We start from the raw sequence: 13090 nt of genomic DNA on the forward strand, positions 1-13090 counted from the left end.
GCTGGCCATTTTAATTTGCGAAATTGTATAACCTTGCAAATGGCCTACGCTTGACAGCTGCTGTTAAAAGGTCATCTGCCCAGAGGTTCGTTGCTCCTATTCAAGGCTTTTGTTCGCATAAACTCAAAGATCTATAAATATTGCCATTATGGGGGCACTTTTGTTGGTGCGTATTCAGAGATGATTGTTCATTTGATTGTGTGTCTGATATCAGTTGATGTAATGCAGATATATGCAAATTTGAATGAACTTATTGAATAGTTAACAATTGTATGTACAACCTGCTATACAGTATATGGTATGGTGAATTCCTAAATAATTAATTTTACCTAGTCCATATTAAATGTGTGTAGACATTTTAATGGTTTGCAGATTGTATAGTTTTTCACTCATCTGTAGGAATCCTGGGAACTTTATGCATTCAGGTTTTTTAAAGTAAATCAAATTAAATTATGTTTAAATAGATTTTTTGTTTGTTTGTAATTTCATGTGTCTAATTGTGTGGACATTTTAGTCTTGTCTTATATAAATGACCTTGTAGTGATAATAACAATCATATCCTGCTGATGATAATGGAGTTTAAAACAACATAGAATGAAATAAAAATAAAAAATAATAATATTTAAAAAAAAATAAACAAGTGTCTAATGATTATTATATTTCAATTTTATATTTAATTACATCAAACAAACTAAATAACTATAGTTTATATGATTTTGTTCTACTAATTTTAATAATTATTAAAAGTTTTGTTAAATTAGTTTTTCCCCAATCCTTAGACTTTTCTCGCCCAAAAATTTCCAATCTGGAAATTGCATTTTGTTTTATAAAATGGCCAGGAAAAGGCCTACTATTTAATTTTCTTTTGTTGTTTAAAAAACAAACTAGAACAATTTAAGAAATATTCTCGAACCGTTATTGAATTTAGTTTAAGAACAATCCAAGAACTTCTCAGAAAACGTGCAAGAACTATCAAGAACTGAATTTTAGTAATGTTAAATAAATAAAACTTTTTTGTAGACCTTTAATAACAATTTAATTCAAGAAAAGTTATTGACAATGCAGTTCTTTATTTGTTCTTGCACATGTTTTGAAAAAGCAAGTTGTTCATTTATTTAATTTGCAAAACAAAATGTTCTTTAACTGCAAAGAAATTCTTGAAATGCAAGTGTTCTCCAATTTTAGAATAAACAAAACTGACTAAAATCATTCTTACTCATTTCAATAGCTTGTTTTACTCTCTTTACTAACAAAGGTAAAAGTATTCAATAAGTAAATGATCAATTAGAAAAATGTTATTATCTGACATAAGTTGTTTCTTTTTTATTCATTTTTGCAAAGTTAATTTTGTGTTATGAGAGAATTCGTGAAGGTGGGATTTACGTGAAGGTGGGATTTACGTGAAGGTGGGATTTACGTGAAGGTGGGATTTACATCTCATGTTACTCTTCAAGGGCATGTTGTGAACAACTAATGGTTTTTAAATATGCCTTTTATATTATCTATGGTCTGTTAAAAATATAGATTTTATTTTTACAGAATTCTTTGCTTTTGAAAAGTTCAAAGCTATATCTTAAATTAAAATGTTTCCATTTATATCAATGACAAATTTGTTCTGTTTCTTTTTGTCCTTTTCTCATGCACTTTGAATGGGATGAACAATATGTCCATTGGCAGTTAGAATTCGAAGCTACTTAAAAATTCACAACTAATTTATAATGCATATAACAACCTAATGCTAAATCATTACTTTTCAAGCTACATGACAGAAATCTAAGCATTCTAAACTGAAATTTGAAGATTGTGATCCTGTTTGCACAAACTGAATGAATGCAAAGATGTCCTTCGGTCATCAATCAGCAGAATACATCGCTGGGCAGGTATCAAATGAAAGAAGCACGGCCTTTATGAAACATCCCTTGCAAGGTCGTGTCTATTGACGACCGCGTGTGAATTGCTGGTAACGGATTTCCACTCGATTGCATCGGGGATGACCGATGGTTGAAAGAAATGTTTGTCTAGGTGGGTAGTGTTACCCATTTTCACGTCACTGGTCAGGGACCTGTCAAGGGGATGGAGGCATGCCTGCACTGGTCAATAGGGGACAAAAAGGGCCCGCTGTTTTTCATGCAAACAGGTATTTGTTAGGTTTATAGTCTTGATAAAGATGTGATGTACATCTTCAGCCAATATTAATCTCCAGCTCAGGGGGGTCATGAGTTGTCTGAACATTCTCATTGTGCAGTTACAACCCCTTTTTATGCCCCAATTAGTATGTATATTCAATAATAAAAAATTAATACAATATATTATATTCATTACATTTATGCCCCTATTTGTATATATATTCAATAACATATAATTAATACAATATATTATATTAATGATATCCGAATAAGAATTGTACGATTGGCAAATGTAGTTGCAAAGGAGACTTATTGGATACAAATAACTTATATAATGTTATACTCCTCTGACAATGTTGTCATTCCCCATTACAAACGCACAATTCTTAAATCTGGATCATGCAAATTTCTTGTCTGAGCCGTACACTACACAAATCATTATATGTATGATAAATAATTATTGTGTAATGATATAATAAGGACAGCAAATATTAAGTTCTATCACAGGAAAAATTGACAACAGGCAATCTTAAATGCAAACAATGATCCAAATGTATTTCATACTTTCCTTCCAAAGTTACCAAAATAATTGTGTGGTAACATTTATTAATTGCAAATTAAATAAAATCAACAAGACATATTGTCTTTTATTTAATCCAAACCATACAATACAAACAATACAATATTAAACTGCAATTATCTCTAACAATCATAAATGAACCACCAAAAACAATCATACTGTAAAAGTGTGTGTGGGTGCGTGTTAGTATATTTTGAAGTTAATGAGGTCCTTTCTGAGCCAGAAGCCACATTATGTGTGGACCCAAATATTTCACAGCACTCCTACCTAATAAACTAACTAGACTCACAAAAGTGGGGACAAATTTTGAATTAAAGTTGCAATTTCCAGCTATTTCTTTATTACTGAACATTTTCAATTTTGGTGTGGTAATTTGGGGGTAAGCTGGAGTACACGGAGGAAATCCCACCTTTCCATATGGTGACTACCAACCGAACTAACATTCTGCTGGGAACAGGAATTAAACCCCGCTTGCCTAGATGTGAAGCCAGTGTAGCCACTGCAAAAGTGTGATAGTCAATAAATCCCAAACAAGGTAATACCACTGCTCCATTTTGACTATTACATAATAGGTATTGTTGTTATCAGGACTGTCGTAACTGAGGTCATTAACTGTTCAGACTGCACAGTTTATTACCGGGGGGGGGGGGGGGGTATATGTTATTTCAACTTGTAAATATTGCATCTCGGTGCAAAATTGCTAAGATAGAAATGGCAAAACATGCTGAGCATATGATTAAAAATGATCATCAATATTATGAAACATTTGCCATAATGTGCCTAATTATTTCATTTGAACTATTACAAATATTCATATCAATATCCCCCATCAAAATCTTCAAAGCACTCGCAAAATTTTATCTCAAACAAAAATCGGCAGGACAAAATAATGTATCAAGGCAGTGAGCAATCCTCAGTGGTCGGAGTGGAGTGGTCAGCCTTCAGCAGTCACTTGTCCCCAAACTTTCCCACAGCCCTTAGACAATCATTGTCCAACCAGGTGTAACTGGGGTCCAGTTACGTTGTATTACCAACAGTCCACTGGGCCTTTGTTTCGCGGTCATTTCCTGGCGTAATAAATGTGACAGCACTCTGTTCCATCGCGGTGCATGATGAAAAAGGGGCTTAAATTAAGGTCCACAGGAGCAAAACAATGTACAATCAGATACTTTATGGGCATTTCATTGAATTTGCCCCCAGTGGTCCAAACTTTGAAATTGTTGACCTTATGAGGTTAACTGGTAATGCTACTCATCATAGGGACTTTGGTGGTGTTTGGATTGCTTTGAAATGTGAAATTTAAGGCTTGAGGTTGTAGCTGACTTAAAAGCTGGATTAGCCCAAAATTAATAATACATTTTTTTCCTTTCTATATTAGGAAATGGTTACAATTTTGTGGAAAAAACAATCCGAATCCTTACAGTTTGCTTTTAATGATGTTCTGCACAGAACAGCATCAGTTGTCCATAAATTGGTTCATTATGTATCCATCTTTGAAAATTGTCCTATGTTAATGAAAAAATGATTCGTGAATGATAAAAAATTATGGGATTTACACCTTAAAAAAATTGCATGGTTTTCACTCAGACATAACAAATTATTATACATCAAAACATGAATGAATTTTTATTATATGTCAATGTCTCATTCAACAAACATTTTCAATTGTTTCATGTTGGCATTAATAAAGATCCAAATGTTTGATAACCAAAGAGTATATATATTGCAGTCATATACTGAGACCAGACTTAATACTCATACATTTTTGAATCTGAAAAGGTTAAACATTTTAGAGGAAAATTAAATTTCAATTATAAATGAAACCAAAGAGTATGTGGCTGTTTTCTGCAATTTAAGTACATTTTATGACATTATATATTGCAGTCACATGATGATACTAAAAACATTTTTGAATTAGAAAAGGTTTAAGTTTAACATTTTAGAGGAAAATTAAATGTCAATAATAATACTTTTGTATTGCATTAGAAAGCATTAGTTCATAGAATGAACAATGATATTTTGTTTGCAAAAGAATAGAAATTAACTGCATCAGTTATAAAATGTTATGTATTATATTCAGTCTTTACACAGAAAGAATAAATATTTAAATTGTCTTGTCAAGTTAAGCTCTCTTTTCATAGCTAAAGTTAAATTAATCTTTTACAGCATGTTATTAGCATTAAATGTGTGTTTATCACTGAAATTAATTAGGAATAGTTGTAAAGTTTGTAAACACTTTCAATTTAGAAATTTCCCATTTATTTTAATGCCAGTAATAACAAAGATAAACACTCTTATATTTCATGCAATCAAATGAGATGGGTCAGTCTAATGATATTAAACGCGGACCCTACTTTTATGGCCCATCCTGAAGTGTTTTGGACGAAGGGTATAATGATTGCGTCGGTTGCTGACAGCTAAAAGGGTACAACCCTTTTGTCAAGGCAAATACTTGAACACCCAAAATTTCAATTTTTCATCGGAAGGTCGCGAAATTTTAATTCGTATTATTCTACAGTCCCTTGGTGGACTTTTGACCATTGTGCAGATTCAATGGCTGCCTTTGTGAGCATTTCAATACCTCAAAGAGAATGTAATTTTGTATAACGCTAGACACCGATTATGAAAGTGTCCAAGGCCAATCAATTGCTGTCGGTAATTTAATTTTCAATTTCACCACCACTTTTCAGCCCCATTATTTTTGTTCTCTTTTTATGGCTCAATATGACTTAAGGGCTTCCCGTTAATATATCCAACTGAAATGGCTTCTGCTCAGCTCTCAACAAAAAAGGCTTGTAATGATTCTGTACATTGTTCAAGCATGAAACCTGTTTTTTTCTGTTTGAAAAAATGTCTGGTCTGGAAAACTGGGCTTAATGCATGTGACTTAAGAATTGTCCAAAATAAGCCTGTGCAGTCCACACAGGCTAATCAGGAACGACACTTCCTGCTTAGACTTGATTTATGTTAAGTGGTGACTTTAAATGAAAAATGCATGTGCCTTAAGTGTTGTCCAAGATTAGCCGGTGCAGTCCACACAGGCTTATCAGGAACGACAATTCTTGTTAAGACTTGATTTATTATGCTCCCCAAAAATTTTGGGGGGAGCATATAGTCGCCGCTTCGTCTGTCCGTGCGTCCGTCCGTCCATGCAAAATTTTTGTCCGGGCTATTTCTCAGCAATAAATGACCGGAATTCAATTAAACTTTATGGGAAGCTTTACTACACAGAGGAGATTTGCATTTTATCAGCCGGTTCCGGTCGAATGATTTTTCACAGAGTTATGGCCCTTTGAAATTTTCCACTAACTGTACATATAGTGCAATTTTTGTCCGGGCTATTTCTCAGCAACTAATGACTGGAATTCAATGAAACTTTATGGGAAGCTTCACTACCAAGAGGACATGTGCATATTATCAGCGGGTTTTAGTCAGATGATTTTTCACAGAGTTATGGCCCTTTGAAATTTTCTATAAACTTTACAAACTTTATTCTTGTCCGGGCTATTTCTCCCCAACTACTGACTGGAATTCAATGAAGCTTTATCGTAAGCTTTTAATAACTACCTTGAGGAGATGCGCATGTTATTTGTGGGTACTGGTTAGATTATTTATTTAGAGAGTTATGGCCCTTTGAAATTTTTAAGTTGCTAAACCATCCATCGTATTATTTTGTCCAAAGTTATGCCCCTCAAGATGTTTCCTTTTATCTGAATATATACAGTCCAACCTGCCCAAGCGACCGCCTGTTAATAGCGACCAACAGTAAATAACGACCACACCGATTTCCTCCCGAACGATTTCACTATATATTGAACCTGCGAATAAAGCCCACCTGCGAACAAAGACCGCCCTTTTACATTCCCAAAAGTCCTTTTTGATAGCTTACAACGACCACTGCAATCATAGAAATCAACGATTTCGCAACTTTAAAAAAACAAAATGGCTGCCATGACGCTGTGAAGTCACGTGATACACATCTTACCAGTGGACTCGTCGGTCGCTATGGAGATATTGGCAAGTGACAGTTTATTGCACTCGAAAGCAGTTGTTTGTTTATTTAACACGCATTGCTTATTGGTATTTGCCTGCTTCTTTTATGCATTTGACTGTTTGTCAAAAGTGTACAAAATTGCCTTTGTATTTAAGTGACTCGCGATTAATGTACTAATTGCCGAAAATATCAAAGACAGGTTTGGGGCTTTCATCAACTCATTGCAGAAATTAACGGTTTCATATCAATTACGATGCCTTAAATACAAACATTTTGATAGTCATTCCCTTCTTAAATTTCTCTGTAAAAAGTCGTGCATAGATTATAGATAAGTAAAATTTCAGTTCATAATAACCATTATGGCTTCCTAGCGTAAGTTCTTGACGTTGGAAGAACGTGTTAAGGTCATTATTTTGTTAGGTAAAGGACGCAATTGTAGACAAGTGGCTAGTGATCTTGGTGTAGGCAAAAATCAAATCCAAAACATTCTGAATTACATGTATATATACGTGTATGTCAATAGTTATTTATACATGTATATGATAAATGAAATAAATAATAAAAACATAAGCGAATGGAAACAATAAATATAAAAACAATAATGTGTGTTTTCAATCCTTTATTTCATTATACATGCATAAGTATTCAAACATTTATACAAAAGAGCACATTCACCAAATCCCTTGAATGGTCTTTATTGACAGGTTAGACTGTAGTGCAATATTGTGACCAAAAAAAATTTGGGGAGCATCAACCGTCTCCGACGGTTTCTTGTTTTGTAAACCATTATCAGCACTGAATTGTCTCTGACTAATGAATGTGAACTTTTCAACATGGAAAGAGTTTACTTTGTACATAAATATGACTAGATTAACAGATAACAGATGCCATTGATTATTATTACATTAATTGCTATTTCATAGACAGCTATATAGTATATGTCAAGTATCAATAAAGTCTCTGTGTATTATCATCTCCAAGCCAAAGTTTGGAATGTAAGCAGATCAGAATGTCACACGCATATATACTGGATATTGGTGCTGTGTGAAAATGTGGTTTAATGCATGTGCATAAAGTGTTGTCCCAGATTAGCCTGTGCAGTGTGCACAGGCTTATCAGGGACAACACTGTCTGCCTGTACTTGATTAATGCTAAGAAGAGACTTTCTTGAAATGAAAAATATAATAAAAGCGGAAAGTGTCATCCCTGATTATCATCCCTGCAAACTGCACAGGCTAATCTGGGTCGACACTTTATGCACATGCATTAAACCCCTTTTTCACAGAGAACAGCCCATTATATAACTGTACTTATGCCAAAAACGCACATCGTTCTTAAGGTTATATTTTTGTTTGTTGGCGTCTGTTAGTCTGGAGCGTCGATTGACTTGTGTCCCTTGACAATTTTGCAGTTGCTTGAATATAGGTTACTTGTACAGGTTGGTTCAACTGCGAGGTTGGCAGTGTGTTCCCCACCTTGTGCATATAAAGGCCAAGTAAGCAGCCAGATGAAGCTGTCTGCCTTTTGTCCTCTTGCGCCTGTCATTGGCATTAGCTAGCAGATCCTCTCCTTTACCACCCCAAGTTCAGCATTTCTCCAGTTGCATCTGTCCTTAGCAAGTGCTTCCCAGGTGCTGGAATTTATGTTAATACCTTGTAGCTCAGAATGATGTGACCAACCAGTTGTTCTCTTGCCTGAGGCAAGGTCTCTATCCAGAATGTCTTTGGAGTTTTGGCCGTTGTCCATCCAACATACATGGCCCTGCCATCTGAGACGACACTGACAGACAGGAGTGGCCATACAAGGGATGGCTGCCCTCTCCAGCACATTGATATGTGGTTGTTCCATGAGATTCCAAGTACACATCAGCATTTATAGAACCCTTATTCTATTCTACTGATGCTTCCAAGGTCCAATATTTGCTGGCACATAGAAGAGTGCTTAACACGCAGGTCTCTTACCCAGCTATCTTTGTGTTTGTAGTCAGCATACTGTTGTTCCTTGCTCTCTGTGATAGCCTGGCAAGGGTTGTTGAGGCCTGTCCAATCCTTTGGTTAATCACTGCATCCAGTATGAGGTAACCATTTCCAAGGTATATGAACTGGCTTAATGACCTCTAATTCATTGCTGAGCCATCATGTGCATTTTTCATCAGGCTGATCTTCAGTCTGAATTTGTTGCATGTATATCAATCAAACAGTCTCTGCAGTTCTTTTTTGGTGTTGGTGACCAGAGCTGCAGCATCTGCTAACAGCATGCCCTTGATGATCAGATGCTGTGATTTGCTCTTTTATTTTATTGGAGCCATGTTGAACAGACTGCTGTCGGACAGAGTTTGGAGATACTCACTCTTCTTTGACATTCCAAAGTCATGCTTAAGCAAGACAGTGAAGAAGATGCCAAAGGCATGGGAGCAAGGATGCATACCTGTTTGACGCCACTGTGGATGTTGAAAGCATCTAAAGTCTAACCTTCATACTGCACAGTGCCTATGTTCTGAAACAACTGGAAAATGCTCAGGAGTCTTGTTTAAAAAAAATTCGTCCGCCGGTTTTCTAAACCAATAAATATAAAAGTAGTCGCCTTACACAGAACCTGAACAGTGACTTTTTCATCAGCAACTTTCTGTAGTCAACTCAGGATTACAAGTGTGAGAATTTAGCAAAAAACACTCCCTCTTCAATTGTTTTAGTGGCATCTGCCCACCCTTGTTCTTGTACAGGGTGGTGTCTATGTTTGCATCTCGCATGTTCTGAGGTACCAATTTTTCTTCACAGTACTGACAGAGGAGGATGTGCAGTTGTTCTAGTTGCACACTGTTGCCAAATTTAAGGACTTCTGGTGGTATGCCATCTTGAACTGAGGCTTTCAGCTGCTTTCTTTAGTTCTGACACACTTGTTTTGCATTCAGTTCCATCATGAGTGGGAATGGCAGCAAGGGCATCATCTGTAATGTGATTCTGCTTGAAGTATAGTCTGAAATAGTGTTCCACCTTAGGCTGCATCTTTCGTGGATGACATCTTTAATTGCGGACTTCCGTGGAGATGTTATTTTCATGGCTTTTGTGATGCTGTCATACATGCCTCCTTCACATTTGTCAAGTATCAGCTGAAAGCTGGATGGTCTGGCAGAGCCGAAGCCAGTAGTCATTTGCGCACCTCCTTGCTAGTCTCTGCTAGTCTCTGCTTTGCACTCTTGGCAGATCTGTATGTTTGCAAGTTCCTCTGGCAAGTAGGCATTCTTTTAAAGCTGGAGTGAGTGTTGATAAGAAGGTCTAACACTAATAGCTGTTTTTGGTATGCCCCTTTCCAACGACTTGTGTGGCAAGGTTGTATACTGTCTCTTCTAAAATGATCCCATCACACTATTGCTGTGCTATCAGAAGGTTCTAGGTGGAACACCTCCAGAAGGGCTCTGTTAAACTGAGCCACCTTTTCAGGGTAGGTGGTCTTGCTCTCATCAATACAGGGCTTGCCCTCAGTCCTAGAGACGTGTACCATCTTAGGCTTAACCTTCATCTTGCAGCAAACCAGCAAGAGATGGATGTCCCAGTCAGTGCTGTGAAAGGTGTTGGTTAAGAAGACACATTTAAAGGTAGATCCCCTGGTAATGATCAGGTCATGCTGGTGCCAGGGTTTGGATCGAGGCTGTCTCCAAGATACTAAATGCTGTGGTTTGGTCTGGAAGATAGTGTTAGTGATGCAAAGGGTAAGGTATGAGCACAACTCCATGAGTCGCTATCCATTCATATTGATTTTTCCAAAGTCAAATTTTTCCCAGACACGCGGACCAAGAGCGTGGTTGGCACCAGCTCTTGCATTAAATATCAAAATAACCCAGCAGTACCAGGTGCTTTTCTTTGGGGACCTGTTGGTAAGTGAGTCTTGAAGGCTGTACAACCTGTTTTTGTTTGTCTTTGTTTGAACTGAGTGTTGGTACGTAAACACTAATTGAGTTGAATTGTGCTTAGGTGGTGTGGAGGCAGAGTGATATAAGTCTTTCAGATCCTTGTTGGCATGGTTCTATCATCCCCAGCAGAGGATTTGGGACAGGTAGGCTCACAGCATACTCTCTGGTGTCCTAAGCACTCTTCCATTGCCAGAAGAATGTCTCCTTTCTCTAAAGTATCCAGATTCAGCAAGCCAAATCACCTGCAGTGTAGTCATATGCTAACTTGTCCACTCAGTCTCACAAGGTCATTGTTAATACTGAAAGTCTTTTGGGCATTGCTGATGACCTTGAGGTCTTATTATCCTCAAGATGTTCAAACATTCCAAGTGCCCAGTTTGAGGGCAGAAGTTGTATTTTTTTGCGCACTTCCACTTCAGTGACCTCTCCAGGGTGCAAGACTGGGCAGTATAGTATGGTGGGTCAGCATGGCGTGGTTCCCCATGCAGCAGACCCTCCCCTCCCCCTCTCCATGCATGCTGGTTAGTCCAAGGGAAAGGCAAAGCTGATACATCTTGGCAGCAGCAGCATCGCAGAAGGTGCCAGAATGAATTTGTAGACTAGATAAGACCGCCTCCAGCTCTGATTTAAAGAAGGGATTGTTCTTAGCCTTTGATTAACCAAAACCTAACCTGTAAGGCAGCAGGACTGTTACCCTGGCAGGGAGACAGTTGAGGTACACTCACTTGTCTAAGGTGCTCGCTTGGACAAGTGGTAGAGTGTGGGTTTCTTACTCTCACGTTCAGATGTGGCACCTGCAAACTGCCCCTCGGTTGGCCGTTGACACTCCCATGTGTTATCTGCCCTTTGTCAACTTTTATTTTTCCTGCTGATGGGTAATGTTGATACTCTTCTAAATAGAGGCTCCAAATTATTGTGACACCATAGTAAGGGAGACGGTTCAGCAGGACCACGGAACAGGTTATACTGGTTTACATGGTACTAGAGTAGCAGGGTGTCATATCATCCTGACCTGACTATGACCATGGTGTTTGTATTATCAACAAATTCTTAATAATTCATTCTATTGCATTAACTTGCTATAAAAAACTATCTAAACAACTATTGATATTATAGAAAGGCTAATTAAGTTAAAAAAAGGGCATAACCTTTGAATGTTACAGGTAGAAAGTGTTAAATAACGACAGTGGACAAATGTGTTTCTTTGGACAGGCAGAAGGACTTTCATACTAACATATTTTTAAAGAACTAGTTTAATACCGACTTCAATGTTATTTAATCAGTTAGGAGATATTTTCCTGCAAATGCAAACTTGTGTTACATTTTTAAGACACTTCAGTATCTATATGGTTATTCGGACAAACATGTAGACAGACCGAAAGATGGACAGACACCCATGGCAATTCCAGTAAACTACCATAATACTTTGCAGCAGGTGTTAAATAAGCATGTTTTTCAGATGAACTTATCAATTTGATGAAAACAACATATTCTGTGTTTTTCTATACAATTCCCTGTTTGTCCCCCGTCATAATGGCATAAAAGGCCTCTGCACCATTTGACAAGAAGTACTTATCTACGGCGCTTATATGGTTATTATGACTGTAATAAGTGCATTGGCTTTACACAGATTAGGGGCCAAGTTTAAAGACTGACATGAACAAATGGTGATGCATGATTTTCTAATTGAGACTTTTGACATTTATATGTCTTATGTGCCCTACTCATACAAAAAATCCCCTATATGATACCCTATAACACCTATTGCAAGTTGTAAATAATTATGTCCAAGGCATTTTTTTAATGTTATGTTGGACATTAGCATTCACAAAACAAAGAATTGGAAACAGCATGAACTATTTTTCTCAACAAATAAATTTCAAGGGAAGTTACTCTTGATAACTACTTAATTTGATTATTAAAACACAGTTGATGTTCCTGACTCTCTATTTAAGCTGTTCTTGTTTTAAATATAAAGATCTTTTGTGAGATTTTTCCTGATAAATTTTGGTATTTTCTCAAAACGGCATAAAAATGAATCCGTTTTCAGTTTATACTAATTAAGAAGACATTTTGTAATGCTAATACCCAGCACTAAAAGGCACGTAGATGTTAAATATTTATTTTTCAAGTATGTATTAGATGGTTGCTTTACATATGCCTAGTTTTTATAAATTTTCATTCAAATACTTTTTTTAGTCGATGCCCTCAGGAAAGCATTTGGTGGTTGACAGAAAATCATTTACACTAGTAGTTATTAGGCAGTCCTACTGGAGGTGTGTAGAAAGAAAGTGGGATTTTTTTTCTCATAATGATTTTATCAAAACAAAACTGCTGCTTAATACAGTTATTTTAGCAATTAAAAGCTTTTTATAGAGATTATAGATGAACATCAACATTCAAGACGACATAACAGGATACAGAATGCTGTTACAGGAGTACAATGTTAATTCCTCCTTTAGAAGAATGCAGCATATAAC

The sequence above is a fragment of the Dreissena polymorpha genome, chromosome 14 (assembly GCF_020536995.1).
Source record: "Dreissena polymorpha isolate Duluth1 chromosome 14, UMN_Dpol_1.0, whole genome shotgun sequence".
In the NCBI taxonomy this organism is placed as follows: domain Eukaryota; kingdom Metazoa; phylum Mollusca; class Bivalvia; order Myida; family Dreissenidae; genus Dreissena; species Dreissena polymorpha.